General features: G+C 39.9%; 1 pseudogene; it reads right to left on the minus strand.

Annotated features, from left to right (window-relative positions):
* The window catches only part of LOC149258435 (transcription factor MYB88-like), an 88,319-nt pseudogene extending 66,657 nt beyond the window's left edge, over nt 1-21,662 (minus strand).
* Nucleotides 21,663-22,167: the final 505 nt, after the last annotated feature.

The following is a 22,167-nucleotide window of genomic DNA, read 5'->3' on the forward strand; positions in this document are numbered from 1 at the left end:
TCTCAGATGCAAAGTAGACAGCTGCTGCTTTGATCCAATCACTGGATTTGTCTATGATCTGAAAAATGGACTCACAAATGATTTGATGATCCTTTGTGATAGATCTTAGTACTCCCTCAAAGCATCCCTTTGATTGTACCTTGCTTGTTGCTTTTATTTGGCCTGAAACCGTAGATTAATCAGCAAACTGTGACCCAGAACCCAGTGAGAAACTCTCGTTTCTCCTTCAGTGCAGACCCTGTGAAGAGGTTCTGCATTTCAACGCAGGTCCCATGAAGGCTACCTGCGCTGAATGTCAAAACCTCTGTGTTGAGGGTGTGCTGATCCAGTTAGGCCTTGTGCAGCTGGGGTTCTCTGCTCTGTTTTGCCTTGTTTTGATCTCTGTTTTTTGCAGCCTGTAACCAGCATAGGTACCTGTCTGATAACTCATTTTCTCTGCTCAAATTCCGCCTCCTTTTGTACAAAAAGACTGTGAGTGTTTTTATGTGTTTGTGGCGTCATTTACAGTCTTCCTTTGCAAGAGTGAAATAGTCATCCTGTAGCCCTTGATTCAGATCTGTTGATTGTGATCTTAGGAGAGAGTTCATTGGCTGTTTACAGTTGATTATACATTTACTTTTGCTTTTGGTTTGAGTTTGTCTCTTTTAAGTGTCGAAACAAGTATTCATTTCGGAAATCGTTAAGTGTTATAATCTCTTCTACCCTCTCTGATTTCAAAAAAGTAAACTTGTTTGTATTTGTCATTTAAAAGCAAATTCAAAGTTGTACAAAAAGCTTTCTTTGTAGGCATCAATACTAAGAAAGCAGAAAACAAACACCTGCATTGTGCATTTGCATCTTGATAGTTTGCATGCTTGATTTAGGGAAAGTGCATTAGAGTGTACTGATTGCTCTTTGAGAAAAGATGGTGTCTTTCTTTTCCCTTTGTAGCTAGGATTTTCATAAGTTGAAAAGATATAAAGCTTGCTTATCATCTTTAGACTGCATTTAGGAATTGTATCATACATCTCGTGGTGAACCTCAAAAGGCAAACTTCTAAAAAGATCAACCTAAAATAAACTGAATGAACTTAACAACGCTTTGCAACATAACGCACAACATAGAGGTCTAGGCTAGAGACGTGTTCCGACGTCGTAAAGCCTGGTGACTGTCGATCTCATTGATGGTGGGTGATTCCTCCTGAGAGACGATAGCGCCAGTACGGATTGTGCTCCCACATACCGTCGCGTATATATTGGGAGACCCCTATAGGCATAAAACCTTTATCCTTAGGAAGCCGTGTCGGCCGCCCTACTGATCGCAATGCACTGAACACAGCATTCAGGAAGATCGACCACCCATACCTTAAAAAGTATTCTGCGGTTTTGCGAAAAGTTTGGCACACCCTCTGCCTAGAACTCCAGAGTAGTTCCTTTTGGCCTTTTTCAGACTCTATAACGGAAAAATTCCATCCGAGCATTTGTCACTTCGGGCTCGTTAAAACATCGAAGGAGACTAGAGTCATCTTTAGCTTTTTCTCGACTCTTTAAAATTGAAAAAGCAAGTTGTGTCTAAAAGCGTCTAAAAAATTCATTCAATTCGGAAACACACTTTCCCCTTTTGTATTTTGGTTGATCGAGTAATCCGCAATCGTGGAAGAAAGTCAATTGAAACCCCGTCGTTCGTGGAGGCTTACGAGTCAACCGTCTTTGTCTCCGGAATCGAAAACAGTACGGACAAAGCGAACTCGTTTAACCGGTTCAAAATCTCCTATCAAAGTTAGAACAAGTGTTCCAATGACATTTGAGATTCCGGTTACTCCAAACATTTATGGAAACCCTGCCTCTACAGAAGAAGTTCAACAGCCACAGAGGGACAATGATACTGATCCTAGTCTGAGAACAAACACTTGTGTTACTGAACCAGTTCCATCTGTAACCGGTTCAAAGAGTCTTGTTCTTCAAACATCTGTCGTTGTTGATTCAACCCCTTCTTCGGCACCAGAAATATTTTATGGACCTGACGGTCTTCCCCTTCCACCTGGTTTGATTGCGATAGAGGAAATTGTAGAAGATCCGCAAGCAAGTACTCCAACACATTTTGGAGTCAGGGTCACTCTATTTCCTTTGACATCAGAAGTTAGTCTACCACCAGTGGAAGTTCCTGTAGAATTGCTAGGTAATCTCTTGGATAGACTCAAAATGTCTGAACAACCGTCAACATCTAGGACTGTGTCGAATGACACAGCGACATCAGAACTCCCTGCCGTCACTCCGACAATGTTTGCCTGCATACCATCTGTCTCGACTAGCTCACAACCGCTAGAAGGAGTCCACCCAGGGACTATTTCGACAGTGTGGTCCGTCCAAGTTTGTTCCTCCGGAATAATATCCGGCAACTCTTATGTTGAGACTCGCCAGATTGATCCATTTGGAGGTCAATTTGGGCAATCCAGTCCCCAAGGGCAAACAATCCCCTTGAGTTCCAGATTGCTACCATATGGGGGGCAGTATGCCCTTTCATTACCCCCTCCGGGAGGATATCCATACGGGAGTTCACAACAGTATTCAGGTTATACTGGAGTTACATCAAGTGGTTGGGTACCTATGCTACCTCAACAACCAAGGGTTGTGTATTCTATGCAACAATGTGTACCTATGTCGAACATCCCGACCACACCGGCTATTGTGACAGTGTCGCAAGTTCAAACGTTGCCTGTTGTATGTCAACCTCAGATTTCTCAGGTTGTAATGCAACAGCCCCTTGACCCTGTGACTCAACCACAATCACCTACTGGTGGGGCGACACAGGTTCAAATGGGTACAATTACCCCACACCTTGGTCCAACGGTCAGTATAGCGCAACAGAACATGGCTTCGCAACCATGGTTGGTGCAATACCAACAACCACAATTCCAACAAGTATACCAAGGTTCTGAGCAGCAGATCTTTGCGAACAGTGGACAACCGTACATTCAAAACAGTCAAAATCAACCACTTTACAGTGGTCAAGTCCACCAACCGTATCAGTCACACCAACATCAATTGCATTATGCTGGTATGCAAAGGCCAACTGCTCAGGCAATTCCATCGTACCCTGGGTATGCTTCACCTAACCTGAATCATCAGTTACCATTCGTGGCAACTTTAGAGTTACCCGATTTACACCGGTTAACAAACGATCCAATTGCTTACGCCCCTTGGTGGCCAGCGATTCCTCACAAACTTCCATCGGACATTCCTAAATTTAATGGAAATCCAGGTGAAGACCCATCGAATCACGTGATGACATTTCATCTGTGGTGTTCATCAAACACCCTAAACGATGATTCCATAAGGCTTCGCCTTTTTCAGAGGACGTTAACGGGTCCAGCAGCAAAATGGTATATTGAATTACCTAGAGCCTCGTTCGACAATTTCAGCTCCCTAGCCACGACTTTCTTAACCCATTTTCAATTACCGATAAGGTATGAAACGGGAACAGAAATCTTAACCAACTTCAAGCAGACAACAGCCACTCATATATCCGATCATATACATGAGTGGCGTCGTCGTCGTAGGATGGTGAAAACGTACGTTCCCGATCAGCTATTAGCTGAATGGTTTATCAAGTCGTTACTTCCTGCCATAACAGAAGATGTGGCCAAGGGGGGAGTCGTAACGGAGGAGCAAGTTATTGCTCGTGCACAATATCTAGACTTAGTCTACACTCAGTTTGGCACGCTCTACGACAAAATACCTGACGCCCCTAGACCGGAATTCTCAATTCCTCCTCCTCCTAAATCAAATAGTGACTCTCATGCCGGCGATGGTGTGAATGGCACGACAAACGCAAAATCGACAAGGGCTTCGTCTAAGAAAGCCCGTAAGACTTCAGATCAAAATGCAAAAGAAGAAATTCTTGCTTCGGAAGTAAATGTCGTATCAGCAGATAAAGGCAAAGAAACCAATCAACCAGGAAGCAAGAAGAAGCAAAACAAAGGGAGGAAGAAGAAACAGGGTGAGTCATCCCCTGAAAAAACTTCTTCAAACCCTCCTGGAAATAGGAAACTGAAATATCCATGTCAAATATGTGATGAGGATCATCGGACAGGAGAATGTCCGTACAAAGCTGAGATAAAAAGATTCTTTAAGAGTCAGAAAACCTCAGCTGTATTAACTGATCCGTTTCCAAATCCAGGTCAAAATCTGGTTGATAGTGGAAATGCTTCCCCATCGCAAGTGCTAATGTTGTCGATCTCCAAGCAACAAAATGATGCTTTGGTTTCGACAAGGAACAAAGATTACAGGAATCCGCAGCTGTCGAACGACAAAGGTAAAGATCAACCAAGTAGTTCGACAACAACTTCGGTAGAAGTTGTACCGCCCATCATTCCTGAATTAACAATAAAACCGCCAAAGGGAGTAGTACACAAGTCGACATTTAATCCTCGCGCCAGAGCAGTGCAGCATTATAACATAGTGGAAGATTTGGCCCAATTGCCATCCGCTATGTCGACTCTTGAAGTACTACAAAATTGTCCATCCCAAAGGCAGGCTTTGTTATCAGCCATTGGTGGGGTTGATCCTAAGGATTCCAATCTTGTATCCTTCGACCACAAAGGATACGATCCTCAGTTACCAGCTCAACTAGCTTTCCTTATTCAAGTGAAATCCCTCAACAAAACTGTTCACCGAACAATTATTGATGAGGGGGCATCTACATGTATTATGTCGATGAGTTGCTGGAAAACTTTAGGATCTCCAACCTTGTCGCGATCTTCGACGACATTAAAAGCATTCGACGGAAGGACGTATACCCCGTACGGTATCCTAAATAACTTGAAGGTTGAACTGGGGGGAAAAACAGTAGAAATAGATGTTGAAGTCATCGATGGGAATCTTGACTACAACATCCTACTGGGAAGACCGTGGATATATTCCATGGCAGCTGTAGTGTCAACTTATTTTAGGAAGATCGCATTCCCTTTTCAAGGAGGGATTACGATCGTCGACCAACAAAACTTCCTCCCTAATGGTTCTCAAGTTACGGGAAGCATTCCAATGATCCATGGGAGCAACCATTCGCTTCAAGATATTGGAGTAGGCCTACTGAAAGACCCCACATTAATGGGAACTTTCTCACTTCCACCTCCAATATATATAGGAGAAGTAACGTTGGTAAGAGCCTGCAACATGATATCTTCCACAAAGATCTCAGAAGACGATATCAACATGGATCATGCAATGGTTTTGCCCCCAAGTCCAATAGAAATATTGTAGCAATCAATGTTTCGGGCATGGGAGGCGAACCCAAATCAACGCTCATCAAGCGTTTGGGTAGATAGGTCTAGAGAATATGGTACCCCATTAGATCCTTGGTCGAGAGTGCATGGAACCGACGAAGGAATCCTACAATCAATGTTGATTGAGGGGACACCATGGAATGATTGCCACCATCATTCCCTTCTTCCAGAATATGAAGAAGATACTCAACATGACCTTTACCACCCTTCAGTTTTTGAATTCCTATCAAATACTGTAAATACGGTGGATTCCGAGCGAAACTTATCCAATATTGAAGAGACTATAGCCATAAATATCTCGACTAAAACAAATGTTGTAGAGAATATTTATGTCGGCAAAGGATGTTCTCCTTCAGAACTGGAAATATATAACGCTCTTTTTCGCGAGTTCAGAGATGTCTTTGCTTGGTCATATGATGAAATGCCAGGCATTGACTCGTGTATCGTTGAACATGAAATTAAGATGTATCCTGATGTCAAACCAGTAAGACAACGACTTCGGCAGGTGCACCCCAAGAAAGCCGCTGCCATTAAAGCAGAAGTTGAAAAGCTTCTCCATGCTGGTTTCATCTACCCGGTTCCTCTAACCGATTGGGTATCGAATATTGTCCCTGTTATGAAGAAACAAGGGACAATTAGAGTGTGTGTCGATTATAGGGATGTAAACCAAGCTTGTCCGAAAGACAACTACCCTACACCCTTCATCGACCAGATAATTGATGAATGCGCCGGATGTGAAATCTTTTCATTCATGGATGGATTTTCTGGGTATAATCAAATAAATATCCGCCCACAGGACCAGTCAAAGACTGCATTCATTTGTCCGTGGGGCACATTCGCTTATCGAAAATTACCCTTTGGTTTAAAGAACGCAGGGGCGACGTTTCAGAGGGCAATGAATTATGCCTTCCATGACATAAAGAACATCGTTCAACCATACCTCGACGACCTTTCGGCTCATTCGCGAAAGCGGACTGATCATCCGCAGCATTTAAGAGCGATATTTCTACGTTGCCGACACTACAAGATAAGACTCAATCCGCACAAGTGTGTATTTTGCATCGGTTCAGGTCGTTTACTTGGCTTTGTAGTCTCTAAGGATGGGATTCGTCTCGACCCTTGCAAGGTTCAGGCAATCATTAATTTGCCTCCACCTTCAAATTTGCTTCAGATTCAGAAACTCCAAGGGAAAGCAAACTTTCTGAGGAGGTTCATTCCAAATTACGCAGAACTTGCTAAAGGTTATACTCGTCTTTTGAAAAAGGATGTACCTTTTGTCTGGGATCAGGTGGCACAAGCTTCCTTTGATGCTCTGAAAGATTCTCTAGTAAAAGCATCATTAATGTATGCCCCGGACTATCAAAGAGATTTTAACCTGTATCTGGCTGCAGCGGATACAACCATTGCGATGGTTTTAGTTCAAGAAGTCGATGGAATTGAACATCCTATATATTATTTAAGTAAAAACTTGAATGATACAGAAAGCAAATATTCTTACGTTGAAAAGCTAGCGCTTGCAGCTGTTCAAGCGATTCAAAGATTTCGACATTATGTCCTCTTTCGGAAAACTACCATTTTATCAGATTGCAACCCCATGACTTATATATTGTCGCGACAGTTGCTGGGGGGAAAATATTCAAAATGGATAGCGATCCTTCAAGAGTTTGATCTGGAATTTGTAAAATCCAAATCAAAGAAAGCTTTAGTTTTCGCAGAATTATTGTGCGATCTCCCATCGTCGTCCAACGATGAAACATCCGAAGAATCAATCATGGACGAAATTTTGTTTCTAATATCTACAAGCAATGAGTGGTATGGAGATATAATAATTTATCTCCAAACCCAAAAATTCATGCCTAACACCTCTCACTCAGAACAAAAACGTATATGATACCAAGCAAAAGACTACATGATCGTCGGTGATACGCTTTACCGTCGTGGTATCGATACAGTTCTGAGGAGGTGCCTCACCCATGAGGAGGCCGAAAAAGCCCTAAATGAGTGTCATTCAGGCGCGTGTGGGGGGCATCAATCTGGATATGCTACAGCACAGAAAATCTTACGAGCAGGATACTTCTGGCCAACCATGTTCAAAGATTGCATAACCGGAGTCAGAAGTTGCCATGCTTGTCAAATTTTTGATAGCAAAACCAGAAGACCACCCGCACCTTTACAGCCAATATTTGTTGTTGGGCCTTTCGCCAAATGGGGCATCGATTTCATGACATGTAACCCCACCTCGACCGGGGGGCATGGGTATATTATAGTCGCCGTTGACTATTTTACCAAATGGGCCGAGGCGATGCCTACATTAGATAACACTGGTGAAACAGCTGCCCTTTTCTTTTTCAATCATGTAATCGCCAGGTTCGGCGTACCACAGGCTATAGTTACAGATCATGGATCGCATTTTCGCAATCACATGATGGTTGAATTAGCTGCCAAGCTAGGGCTATCTCATGACAGCTCTACCCCGTATTATCCACAAGCCAACGGACAAATTGAAGCGATCAACAAGGTCCTGAAGCGTATGCTGCAAAGGATGATCGGAGTTCACAAAAGAAGGTGGCACCTAATCCTGTACTTAGCCTTGTGGGCTTACCGAACATCGGTAAGGAATGCGACCGGGTTCACACCTTTCCAACTGGTGTATGGCCTGGAAGCAGTCTTGCCAATCCAGTGTGAAATCTCGTCTCTTAAACTCGCAATTGATCTCCTCCCCGGAACTTCGGAAGAAGAGGCCCGTTTCTTGGAATTAATCCAATTGGATGAAACCCGTCGTGACGCTGCTTTGGCTAACGAAGCCCATAAGAAACGAGTCAAGGCGCAGTTCGACAAAAATGTCAAACCCCGTGTCTTCTCAGAAGGTGACTTGGTCTTGCTTTATGACCAAGAATCCGATAAATTGGGAGCGGGTAAATTTAATTCTTTATGGATGGGCCCCTATATTGTTAAACGAGTGTTAGCAAAAGGAGCCTACGAGTTAATGGATTATGACGGAATTCCACTGGCGCAACCCCGTAATGGGTTGCACCTCAAGCATTACTATGCTTAAATAGTAACCTGTATGCTTTTGTTGTATTTTGTTTTCGCTAAAGTGTTTGTTTTGGTCTAGTAATCCACCTTTTTACATTTATTGCAGATGTCAAACCTTCTGGAGACATGTGTTGGATATGCCGACGGAGCGAGTCGTAGTTCGCGGAACCTGTCCTCCGCAGCCTGGGCCATTTTTTATCCAAGCGGCGAGTTAGTAAGTTTCAGAGGTGTATGTATCGGGCAATCAACGAATAACATCGCTAAGTATAGCGCGTTGATAGAACTACTCTCTGATGCCATCACCCATGGTATACGCCGACTAATCGTCAGGCTAGACTCACAACTCGTAATACTACAACTCAATGGTATATATTCCGTCCGCAACCCAGCTATTTATCGCATGTTCCTAAGGGTTTAGATTTTGGAAAGACAATTTGATTTAATTCAATACCAACATGTTTCCAGAAACTTAAACACATTAACCGACTCATTAGCAAACTATGTGTTAGATAGACATTTGCGACATTTATAAAAAGAGACACATCATCAATGTTGTACATATGGATCATATAACTCAACCAGAATAAACCCCGAAAATCATATATATATATATATATATATATATATATATATATATATATAAGTTGTTTATCGTTTATACATAATGTTCTGTAACCAAGACAAAAATCGATCGCATGACCCAAAAACTCAAAATGCTAGGGGGCACCCTAGCCTAGTGATGCTCATGATAGCACGTCACGGCCTGTGCAATCATGCGTAAGAGACGAGTCCATCGTCTAGGCACACCAGTAGTATGCCGCTGCAACTGTAAAGGTAACTCGTCGATCCTCACATCGGGAATGCCGAGAGTAAGGCTCTCAACCTGCTCCTGCACAGCTGTAAGGGTCTCGGCCACATCAAGGTCACGAAGAATAACCCTCCCAGCAGTCTCCCCTGCTGGGGCAGCAACTGGCGCTCTCGGGCGAACTGCTGGACGAACAGGACCAACATCTGCATGCACACATGAGTTTGATTAAAGTCTTGATAGAATAAAGCACAAGGACATTATAAATAAAAACAGTAAACAGTGATATGGTCGAAGATTTTACCAATAGCGCCCCACTATTCGCCATCCGGCAGTACCAAGTCCGGATCACCTCGAAAATCCATGCCAACATATGGATACTCGGAATAGACCATCTCCTGACGCTCAAACCACCTGAAGAAGGTATCAGTGAAAGAAATCTGAGATTTACCAGCATGCCTAGACATGTGATCAACCCATCTCTGCATGCGTGGCTCGGTAGGAGAAGGCAAGTCGAGTGCGATATACTGAGGCTACATCAGTGGTATCTTCTCCAAGGCAAAGGCAGTCAAAATAGAACCAAATCCAAAGTTCTTCAACTTCCCGTCCTTTACCTTGGTCAACTAACTTTTCATCTGAAGAAGTACTGCATCACACCAGTTGAATATTTTCGGTTGGAGGCACTCCAAGGCGTGCTGCACATAGGATCTGTTGGCAACATGAAGAGATGCACTACCGGCCATCCTACCAATAGTATACAGAATGGACCTGAGAGACCTGTCAACAATCTCACGGATGATGACCTTGCCGTCTCTACTCGGCTGAGATCCTTCCCTGCAATACTGGCGGACATAATCTCTCACAGAGTCATTCCCTCGGGCCGAACCTGACAAAGAAATGGGGGCACCCCGCCTCGACAAGCCAGTCAAGAAGTAAATGTCTACCATGGTCAAGGGAATAGATTTACCCCTAATCTGAAATACTTGGTTGATAGGATCCCAAGCATCAAGCATATACTGCAGTAGGGAGATCTGTGCTCTCATACTAGAGATACGGAAGAACTTCAGCAGACCACAGTTCCGCAGCGCGTTCACCGTGACAGGATCATGGAGGGCAATCATGTCCTCTTCTTCGTGTTCTCGTTCTCGCCATGTAAGGGTCATTTTGCTCCAATAATCTCTGAAAAACAAACATGAGAGGAGTTAGATCCTGGATTTGATGAGAAACTGGCAAAATTTTCATCAAAAACTGTGCAACAAAACTATTTTTCTGTGCCCAGCGCAACTAGCCAGTGTTCCACCTGCGTTGAAGGTCAAACTGCCTTCATGCAGCTTGACATTCAGCGCAGGTTTCGAGTGAACCAGGTGCGCTGATGGCAGAGCGCCCTAACAAAACCCCAGGGGCTCAGGGAAACAGGAAAACAGGCACAGAATGGAAAAAGGAAATCATGAAAAGAAATAGCTAGGGTTTAGCTCCTACCTGGTCCAGACGGTGCCGAAAATCGTCCGCAAAATCTCCCGGAATCAGCGGATGAAAATCAAGGGGGAAGAGGCACCTCCAAAACTCCAACAAACCAAGTTCAAATGAAATGATAAAATGAGAGGTAAAAACACTTTTTAATTGCTTTTTACGTAGTTCAAAGCGAAATATTAGGGTTTTAATCTCGTTTTCAAGCAAATGTTATTTATTTCTAACTAGTTTGATGCAGCAATTGAGGATACAGTACTATCTTTGAAAAGGGCAAAGCTAGTTATGGTAAAAAATCAAAAAATTTGACCATATAAATTGGGCAGTTTTAGCACACAGTTCATGCTCGTTAAAAAATAAACGCAAGATCCGAGCATTTTTATCGTATAGTTCATGCTCGTTAAAAAATAAACATAAAATCGAGCAAGTGTTTCAATCCGCGTTTAAGCTCGTTAAAAAATGAACTACCCGATAAATAACCACAGTGAATGTAATATCATCAGCCGTTAAAGCCTTGGTCGTGTTTGCACCATCACCTCCACTTTTCCATTGGCCGATCATTCACCTCCATTTGATTGTTTACCCATTTTGAGGAACAGCTGCGAAGAGTGATTTCACTAGCCATCCTTGTGACACTGCCGTGATTGGAAAATTCCAACCTGTACCTGGAATCAGCTGCTAACCCGTTTTATCACTCGTTCCTCAAAAGACGAGTCTCCTTTAAGCTCTTTTCAACTGACTCGTAAAATATGAAAAGATTGTCGAGTCCTTGGCCTTCCAGCTCGTTAAAGGGACAGGAAGTGCTATCCCTCCTCTAGATTTTAATCTTTTTGGACCTGAGGGATTATTGCACAAAAATATCGAGCGCTTGTTTTATTCGGCTCATTAAAACTATCGAAAACTCATCCCTTCTGTATTGTTTTATACCTTTTCGGACCTAAGGGATTAGATGACGAAAAAGGACTTTTGGAGTTAACTTTATGTACCTTTTCAGACTCTCTAAAAATGAAAAGGACCGAGTTATCTTTGTCGTTAGACTCGTTAAAATCATTAAATAGCGACAAACTTGTCTTTAGACGAGAACGAGTTTCACTATCGCTAGGCTCGTTAAAAAATAGCGATGGGCTTGCCCGAAGGGCAGGTTATAGAACAAGCATATGTTATCCTCCTCAAGCTTGACAAAAATAAAGAGGTACTGGTCAGCAATGACTGGGGAAAAATTGGGAGAAACTCAAGAAAACTTTGATGGTAGCAAGTCGCTCTTGAACATGACACTTTTCCTCCGTACCACAATCGGGTTGGGTTGTTTCATTCACCGGTCACATCACCATGGTCTCGCCATACCATCCATATTTGGGGTAATGCTACCGATCCATCGCATCAGTGTCGCCATATGTTCAAGAGAAGTCGTTCAGAAAAGTCAACCGTGTCCCATCCACTGTCGTACATTATCCTTCATCCTTTCATGACCGCCACCCTGAATCATATGTCACAGATCGTTTTCACCTCCATCAAAATCATTAGCTTCGTTCCGTGTCATTGATGTGGGATTCATTAAGGCCCTCCTTTGACGGATCGCTTCTTGTCGACATCAGCTCATTATCCAAGAAGTTGATCTAGGAACAACCCCTTCAGTACTTTGAAGCTTGCATGCCTCAATGGCAAGTTTCTCACTTCCGGCGACAGGTATACATCAATGACCTTCGACCGAAAGACTTTGCGTGGTGTTCGACGCCAAGTCCTTTATTCACACCACGTGAATTGTACTGCAGTACCTTGAGGGTCATTATCATTATCGGTGATTCCTCTCGCACTTGTTAACGGTTTACCTCATTGACCGGTAATCAAGCGATGTCTTTCCATGTTCGACTTCAGAACATTTCTCACATGGATTGACTTGTACTTAGAGTGAAGATCGAACGAGTTTGAAGACCCCGGATCTAGTTTCATCCATCTGGCCTGCGATATATATTCAGAAAAGATAAATACATTGACATGTACATCATTGCAGAAGATAATCATCCTACTCAAAGGATGATAATTTCATCAAAATTATCAGTCTACCATCAGACGATTGTCTATTCTATGTACAGAAAAATGAATTTATAAAGCTGAGCATGGGAATGCCCGCCTCAGCTAGATCATGGAAGCAGTATGAAAAATAATGTATTGTATTGTATCTTATTACAGGTCTCCTCCCAGCATTGGATGAACTTCGGATCCTCCTGATAAAGCACTTCACCCGATAAACGGCCTCATACTTTAGGGGGCAACTGTTATAGACATTTTTGTGCCTTACATCTATAAGCATGAAATGTCCATAATCTAAGGGATCCAAAGTCCCTAAACATGTTGTTCCTACCCCTAGAGGAACAAGGCTAACAAACCACAACAATTCACAGAAGTTCTCCACCAGAAACTGCTCAAAAACAAGTCGATTCAGGATCAATTCAGTGGCTCCACTAGCTGTCTGCGCTGAAATGCAAAGTCAACACTGGCTACCTGCACTGCAACGTAGGTAGAAGCACTACCAGGGTGCGCTGAACAAGAGTTGACAAATGGCAAGTTCATTCCAAGAGGTGTCAAGACCCAGGAAGCTTCCAGAATCTTCCTCAGTGACACTTGCCTCAGTGAATTCGACTAGTGATGAGTAATAGGTTCCCAATCTCAAAGTGGAAGCAAGAACCTCCAAGTGGAATCAAGAACTGACAGAGGGAGAGGACACTAGTCAGATCTCAAGCTGACTCATCCTCTCTCCAAACATCTATATATGGATCTCTCCTCCATGAGATCTGGAGGCTGGAATTTTGTTATTGCAAAGAATTGCTGTTGGTTTGAGACTGGAATCATTGGGTGCTTAATGCTTTGAAGGGAGGTGAAGATAGGAATTCCATTTGCTGGGAAGGAGATGCTGGATTGGAGCCCTCTGGGTTGTATCTCTTCCTGAACCTTGTTATTCATAAATAAAGCTATCTTGGTTTCTCATATATACTGATGTATCTTTGATGTATGATTGCATTAGTATGTTTAGTTTATTTCTAATCCTTAACTAGTTATGAATATGAATCTATGTCTTTGTGTAGTGTTCTCTTCTTGTGATCTTGCAGAGACCTGTTGAAGCTGGGCGAGCGAGAAGGCAAGTAGCTGGGAACTCCCAAAGAGAAGAGAAACCGGATCGAGGGACAAACGGAAGACACCGGTTAGTCCATCCATCTCTCTTCATTCTTAATTCATAAAGGAAGAATACTAGAATAGCTGTCTCTGTTTGTTGCTAAGGCACTGTCACACCTTAGGTGGATAGGATCGTCCTGCATAGGCATTTTTCCCCACAACAGACCCAATGAAGAGTTCCCACGTAGGCCCGAGGGTGGATTTTTAAACATGGAAACCCCCCCAAAAAATAAATGAAAGCCTATAATTGAAATGTAAATGGATGAAAATGTAAATATTGAAGAGATCTCTTACTCGGAGGAAACAATTTGTGATTTCTTCAACTAGTTTGCACGGAATCAACCTCGAAAGTTTGGTGATAAAAAACCCTCTTTCTACTCTCCAAATAGATAAAAACAAATGGTAAAAATAACGTTACTTTTTGAACTTTTATAAGTTTTTGGGTGATTAAAATATCATTTTTATGCGTAGGATATTTTAAAAGTAAAAAAATGCAGTGTTTTTGCCCTAATATTGAGCAGTTATGATAATTTATTTAGTTTAATGTGCATAACAGGTTACAATGTAAAAATGGATCATTTTAACTGTGAGCATACTTTTATCACTTTTCATGCTCTTAAAAATCACGAAAAATGAAAACCTAGTGTCCTCTTTTAAGCCCTTTTCAGAATCTCAAAACATGAAAAGATTGTTGAGCACCTGATTGTTCAAACTTGTAAAAGTAAATGAACAACCGTCGTTTACCCCTTTTACGGACTAAATCATACTATTTACGAAAAAGGTATACATAGACTTATTATGGTCAATAGAGTTCTCTCCTACATTATTTTATCCTTTTTCGGGCTTGAGGGACTAAATTTATGAAAAAGGAACACTATGGAGTTTACTTATGTTTTTCCCCTGACTCCCCAAAACTGAAAAACACTGAGCTTTACTTTCTTCGAGCTTGTTAAAATTTTACGGTAAAAGAGTTGAATGTGTTTTATTTTTGTGTCTATTTCAAACTCTTTAAACATGAAAAATGCATCAATTTACCCCTTTACTAGACTAGTTAAAAAAACAAATAGTATAGGACTCCTTAAACATAATGAGACTGAACCACTCCTTAGGGTTTGTTAAAAATACTTCCGAGGACTCATTCGAAGGATGAGCTTACAGGACAAGCATATGTTATCCTCCTCAAGCTTGTAAAAAATAAAGAGGTAATTTCCAGTAATGGTGGGGGGAAATTGGGAAAAATTATTCATTTTACATTCATTATAAAGGCATTATGTCGCTCTTGAACATGACACTTCATCACACCTATGTCCAAGTTGGGAAATCCATTTTTCTTACTATTAATCGTACTCCATTGAAAGTCTTCAACTGGTTTTGTATATTATCGTTGAGTCAAATGTTGCCAAGCCAATTGTCATGTCGCTATGTGTTTAAGAGAAGTTCAACCTCAGTTCATATTCCTTCGTAAATTCTAGCCTTTAGTCACATCGGCCATCCTTGAGTTAGTCATTGCAGCTATTCTTCAAAACTTGACATTGTGTTTCGTGTTGTAGGCCTTCCTGTGATGAGTTGCTTCTTATCAACAACAACTCTTTATCTAGGAACTTTATCTAGAAACCTTTAGTACCTTGAGGCTTGCATGCCTTAATGGCAAGTTTCTCACCTTCGACGATAGGTTCTCATCATTGGACTTTGATCGAACGATTCTATGAATGTTTGACTTCAGATCATCTTTTCACACTCTATAGATTGTAATGAGAGTACCTCGAGAGCCATTGTCATTATTGGTGGTTTCTCTCGCACTTGTTAACAATTCACATCATTGACCAGTAATCAACTGGTTTTTTCCATGTTCGACTTCGAGACGTTCGCTCGCATGGCTAGATTTGTACTACGGATCAAGAGACAGAGATAAATACCCTAGATCTAGTTCCATAAATCTAGGTTGTGAGGAGTTATATATTGATGATTATGTAGACAAATTCATAGATGATGATTGTGTCCATACTGTGTCTACTATGGATATGATTTTTGATTTTTTCCGTACTTATTCATTGAGTTAGTTTCACTCTGAGTATGGGAATTCCTACCTCAGTGATGATTATATATCACATTGTAATCCTTGAATGTTTCCTGCGGGTTTCTAAACATTTTCTATAATCCAATATTTGGCATGATAAAGCATTTCAATATTTAAAACTTATTTTTCAGAATTCGCACTTTAGGGGGAAATCTGCTACACATTTTTTCACCATGACAATTGACCGTTAAAATGGATCTCTTGCCATCCATAAACATGTTCCATTACACTCCCTTAGAAGTCAAATAATAAAAAACCCTTGATGAAGATGTGAGTTTTGGGTAAAATGGCTTTATGACTTGTTAAGTGTGACCTGCACGCTTTTTCGAGTAATTTTCCACGCATTTGCAGTTTCTATCCCTAATAACTACGGAGAATTGTGCTCTGTCTTCCACTATAGACTGCGTAGGTAAATAAAAGAAAAGTAAAAATAAAAAGCGAATTCCAGAAGCATTATTTGTTGAATATATCCCAACTGAAATCTTATAGGTCATATCTATTCGAGCCATACCCCTCAGATCATGGAGCTAATTCCATTTCATCAAGAAACCCTAATCCCCCAACTAGAGGATCTCATCCTTCTCTTTTGGATCTAAAATTCTTCCTCTTAGCCTATAAATTGACTAGAAGATAGAGAGATTGGGAGGTTAAAAAAAGATACACTTATGCTGTTGGATTTATATTGGAAGGCTATCAGCTAAGGAGAGATTTTGAGGCATTTGGGAGGAACCTCATGACATCAAGACAGAGGTTGTAAGGCTCTTCTCTATCCTTGAATTAATACAAATGAATCATTTTTCTCATTGTATTGTCTTATTGAAATGATGAATGGTTTATGATTATTTTGATATTCAGTAAGATAATCTCAATTTCTAATCTCCTTGATCATTAGATTAAGCTTGTTTCAATTGTTATTATTGCATATTCTTTTGATCTCTTTTATGTTTGTGATTGCAGGTCTTTTTGAGCATCAAGAAACTTCATCGAGGCAGAGCAGGGATATTCATCAAGCATTTCGCAAATAGGTAAGAGGCTTATTCTCCAACTCTTGTATTTACAATTTGAACGAAATAAGATTAGGGAAAGAGTCATTCAATTGTCTATTTGTTTATAGTCTCCTTTAGGATCTAGGGAGATCGCTCTTGTCAGCAAGAGGGATTTATCCATCGTAACACTAGGAGTGTGGTAGATTAGTCATTGAGATATTTGACATATAATTGTATTTTTCTCAAAAATACTTTTTCAAGGTTGATCGTGTAAAATGAACAACTTCTTATTTTTTTATGGAAAAATCCCTTTATTAATGCATTAAACATACATTTATACTTTACTCAAATTATACACATAACACCTGTATGGATTTTAAATTTAATATATACAAATAATCAACCCAAAACTTAGCACATTATAAGCAAAAGAATTTATCCATTTAAGAAACATGAAAATTTCTAAGAACAATCCACCAGACAACATGTACCTAGTGTATATCCTTGATACCATAATAATCAACAAGCAAATCTATATGGTTTCTTGACTAAGTCAATATTAGAACATAATCATCTCAATACATGATGAATCAACACACATTATAATACAAATGGAGCTAACACATCCTCAAGATATATTCGTATACTTTTCACCTAAAACCTCAAATGGGGGACCACAACCGAAGAAATATCCATAGTATCAACATAAGTTAGACAAATCACTTGATAATTTGTGATTACATAAGCCCTAAGTGTACCAACTTGGCCCCATCAATTTCCCAATCGGTTGGTAGTTTGTCCCATTAGTCAGTCTACTAGTTAACTCCAATAAGTTGGTTTTACTCACATCCTCACATTCCAAAACCACCCCTTATACACATCTATCTAATAAAATTACATCAGATGCCCTCTTCATTTTATTTGAGTAGGGGTTAATACAAAATGAGATAAACATTAATCATGACAAGGTACAACAACACTTTTTATGGAGAGAATTATTCAAAACTTTAACCTCCTAAAAATATCCATACAATATGGTCAAAGAACATAGCCATATGCTCAAATAGGAACTCAAAAATCCCTCAATGATGTCAGTAAATAGTATTCATGTTATTAAACATGCTCAATTAATTAATTGACCAATCATCAATACTTTAATTAGTTAGTCAATCAATTAATCAAAAGTCATCTATTGGCATTATCATAATAACATCAAGTTCGGTTTAGACATCCCAACAAGATCATGAACATCAATTCTGAGGAGAGTCATACCAACTATATTGTAGTTATATTCTTGACAGAACTCTTGCTAACACCTTCTATAGACACCTTGTTAGTATAACCTAGTTCCAATGTTTGATCTATCAATCTTTAGTTGGCACAAACTATAGCAGCATCAAGTTATGTTTACATAGCCCAACATCTCGTCTTAAACAGAACTTGAAGAACCATAAAAGGTGGTGTTATAACATATTTTTCCTAACTTATCATAAGATGCATGTTTGGGCCTAAAAATATCATTCCCTTTCCCTTTTTTAGACATTTTCCTTCAAATGAACTCTTTAAATAACAAATGTGAGTTCACATACACACCCTTTGTTCTAGAATAATGTGTACATATGTGACTAAGAAAACCAAAAGACATATATACACTAGTCTCCTTCTTGCAACTACTATATGCCTTCATTTTTCACCAAAAAATTAGATGTGTACATTGTTGCATGTATTGGGGAGAGGTTTACTGGTTCTATCGAGAGTTCACCACTTGTAACTTGTCTCCAATGACCCTGACTACTTTTCAAGAGTATTTAATGATGTCATGGGTGGAGGAGAACAATAAGTACCATTTTGTTGGAAATTTATCTCATGATCCTTTTGTTTGCAATCCCCTTGAGCTTTTAAGCTATCCCCTCATATAGGAAACCCTTGTTTCCTTTCCTTACTATTCTTCTTCAAGCTTTGGAAAAAGACTTCTTCTCTCTCTTGCTTAGGTAGAAAGGAGAAGATTGTGTGGCGGAGACCTTCAATGAACCATGGTAGATGGATTTGGAGGATTGTTCTTAGTAGTGCCTTCAGCAAGAACCAAATGTCTTCTAAGCCTTTTATTTCTATCAACTCATTTAATAAGAAACTCATTCCTTTCCATTCCAATTCAATGTTTCATAATACAGTTTATGATCATGAGTTGCTTTGTTGATTTATTTCGAAGCAATTCAGGTTTCTTGAGGGAAGGAAGATATATGAGGTTGTGGGGTTGAATTAGGAAGGATTGCATTCAATTAATATGAAGAATGCAGTGGCTTGCTTCGCTGTGATGGCTTCTACCCATTTGGTAAAGTAATATGTGGTTGTTAGGATCTATCTATCACTACCACTAGAGGGTGGATGAATCTCTTGTATGAGGTTAAGGTCCCCTTACTATAAAACGTGCTTCTACTTGGATAGGTTTTCGAGTTATATACTAGCCTTAGGGGATACAAGTTAATCAATCATTCAGAAGTAAGATGTGGCCTAACCTTTCTCATAGCTACTAATTGCCTAGTACCTGCTCTACTGCCTTATTGCAATGGAATATAAGGAAATGATATATATATTTCTTATTTTTTGTGCCTAGATAACTCGTTTCAGGGACTTGCTTGAATGTGTTACTTGGGGCTTAAACTATGCATTTGAGTTCTCTTTGATATATAATGTTATCACATGTTCATTTGCTTTGTGAGTGTAGGTTCTTCAGGAAAAAATTGAAGGAAGTGGATTTGGAAAGAAAATCTTCATCAAACTTCAATTTTTTGGGTAAGTTTTCTAGCCTTAGAAAATATTTTGGAAACAAGAAGCATTCATTTCTTATTTTCTTATTTGATCGAAATGTTTTTTTATTGTTTCACTCTATTATGGTTCTAACCCTAGCGATAGAAAAAAATTCCATTAACAAGTGGCACAAACACTTCATGCAAAAAATTCCAATCATGTTGCCAAGTGCTATTGCAACCAGAGTTGCTAGCATGATATAAGATGGTTTGACAAGTTTAGAATTTCGTTTCTAGAAGACTTATGATTTTTGGTTTGAAAAGTTAAGATTGTCAATTATTTTTCCAAGCTCTCTATATTTCATATATATTGATAATCAGATACTAGTGTTGATAGGATTCCAAAGAAGGTCCCTTATACACTTTGATGACTTATATTGTCTAGAATTTGAAGGGGATTCTTTGGTAGATTCCCATGATTACTTTTTTATCTTCTTTAATTTTTGACTTCTTAGTTTTGTTCATTCTATAGTATTCTTGCAAAAGGAAAACTACCAATTTATGTATGTTTTTGTCTATGGTTTGGTTTAGAATCCCATTATATCATGGGATGCTACAAGAGTCATTATGAATAGTTTTTGTGATCATGCAAATATAAGTTTAATGATCAAGTAGAAGCCTAGTTTTTCTTTTATGTTGTATTGTTGAAGCACATCAAGATCGTATCTTTTATGTTAATGGAAATTAGTGTTTTCTCTTTGGACTAAGAAAAAAAAACCTAACAAACGTATATTCATATTAAATATATATCTAAAGTTGATGGCACGATATAACATGATTTGAGAGGTTTAGATTTTGGATTTTAAAATAATATAATTAATTTTGTTTCCATTAATTATTAAAATATTACAATTTTTTATTCTATTGTAGAAGTGAAGACATGAAATTTTATTTAAAGTCCGCTTATACTCGCATATGCGTGCAAAGGGACTTTAGTAAGGGATTTCTTATGGAGATCAAGTTAACCAAACCATGATATTTATGGATGCAAAAACTAGACTATGAAAGCATCTCTTTTCAATGTAGAGCTTGTTATGAGCTCAGGCACTCCTTCAAAAGTTGTCCCAATTTCGGGAAGCTCAAATCCAAGAACTCTAGCACAAGCCAAGATGGTGGGTAGGAGCTAACTGAGATCAATACACTATCTCAAAGGAAGACACTCTATTTCCCGCCAATGAGGCTCTTTTGCAAATGGATACAAATTTGCAAAAGGATACGAACCCCCCTGAGTTCAAGAGTGATCCCTTGCAAGATTCTAGAACGTGAATCAAGAAAATATATGTAGTGATGTTGTCACTTCCACAGTGAACACAAATGCTTCATCGAAGTTCTCTCTTGGTAAAAAAAAAAAAAAACTTGGAGGATGACAAGCCCATTTATGCAAGATTCGATTCAACCAGAAGCGTCTCTGATGGAGTTAGTATTGAGAAAGTCCCCTCCTGGGCTGAATGGGTGGATGCAGAATCTCCCTCACCAGGTCAAAAGAAAGCAACAATCAGTAAAAGTGTAAAGATGGATGAGAGAGTAGACCCCAAAGCAGACTTTGGATGGACCCAACTGGGAAAAAAGAAGATGAGTAATTAACCAAGAGTATCAAGAAGCCACACAAAGCCAAAAAGTTAAGTTGAAATGGGTTGCAAATATATATGGATGTTAAGGGCCTTTTGGAAAGTATATAGGTTGAATGGAATCTGGTCTTTAACTACAAAGCATTCTCTAGCAAGGTCTTGGGTGGATCTTGCGTGTTCCAATCCAAACCTTGAAGGAATTTTGACATTTCATGTTCTTTGAAGAATTGTATTAACTTTGGTCCTCCCTTTTTATTAATATAAATCTCTCTACCCATATATATATATATATATATATATATATATATATATATATATATATATATATATATATATAGATCCTTAGAAATAAAAACATTAAAAATTGAAACTATTTCATATTAAAATAAATAATTAATAGGCAAGGGTCAGTTGACCTACATGCGAACGCTAGCACTGGGGAGTGGAATGCGACAAGGGATTTGGTCTATTAGCCTCCCCATTGCAGGCTTCGGTCTCAGGACCACCCCAGCTCAGATATTGTGAGATTCGGAAGAGAGGAGAAGTAGGGGATGGCATATAACGATGGAAAAAACATTTAGAACAGAGCCACCAGGGGGTGGCACATAACTGCAATGTTGTGTTTCAATTTAACTAACTGTGGTTGTTACCAATGCTCTGGAAAGAAGGTCATGGCTCGTGCTGCGAGGGGACGTGGTCGTGGTAGGAGAGGCCCAGCACCAAGGAAAGACAAGGAGCCGAGCATGTCGGAACTGCGCAGGGGCAGGAAGTCGGTAGAACACCTCATCACTGAAGCGACAGAGGCTTACCGTGAGGGGACGGATGCTAGAATCCAGAAATTGTTAGAAGAGTGGGAGGAGGAAGTAAAACAAGGCAACAAGACAGAGGAAGAAATGGACAATTGGAGGACCTTAGTCCCGGATCCAAGCAACACCCGAGGAAGAATCACACAGTTTAAGCAAACTTTGTACCTTTACTGGTTAATGA

This window comes from Pinus tabuliformis, chromosome 6 (genome assembly GCF_031772625.1).
Source record: "Pinus tabuliformis cultivar Carrire ecotype Pingquan chromosome 6, CPIR1, whole genome shotgun sequence".
NCBI lineage: Eukaryota > Viridiplantae > Streptophyta > Pinopsida > Pinales > Pinaceae > Pinus > Pinus tabuliformis.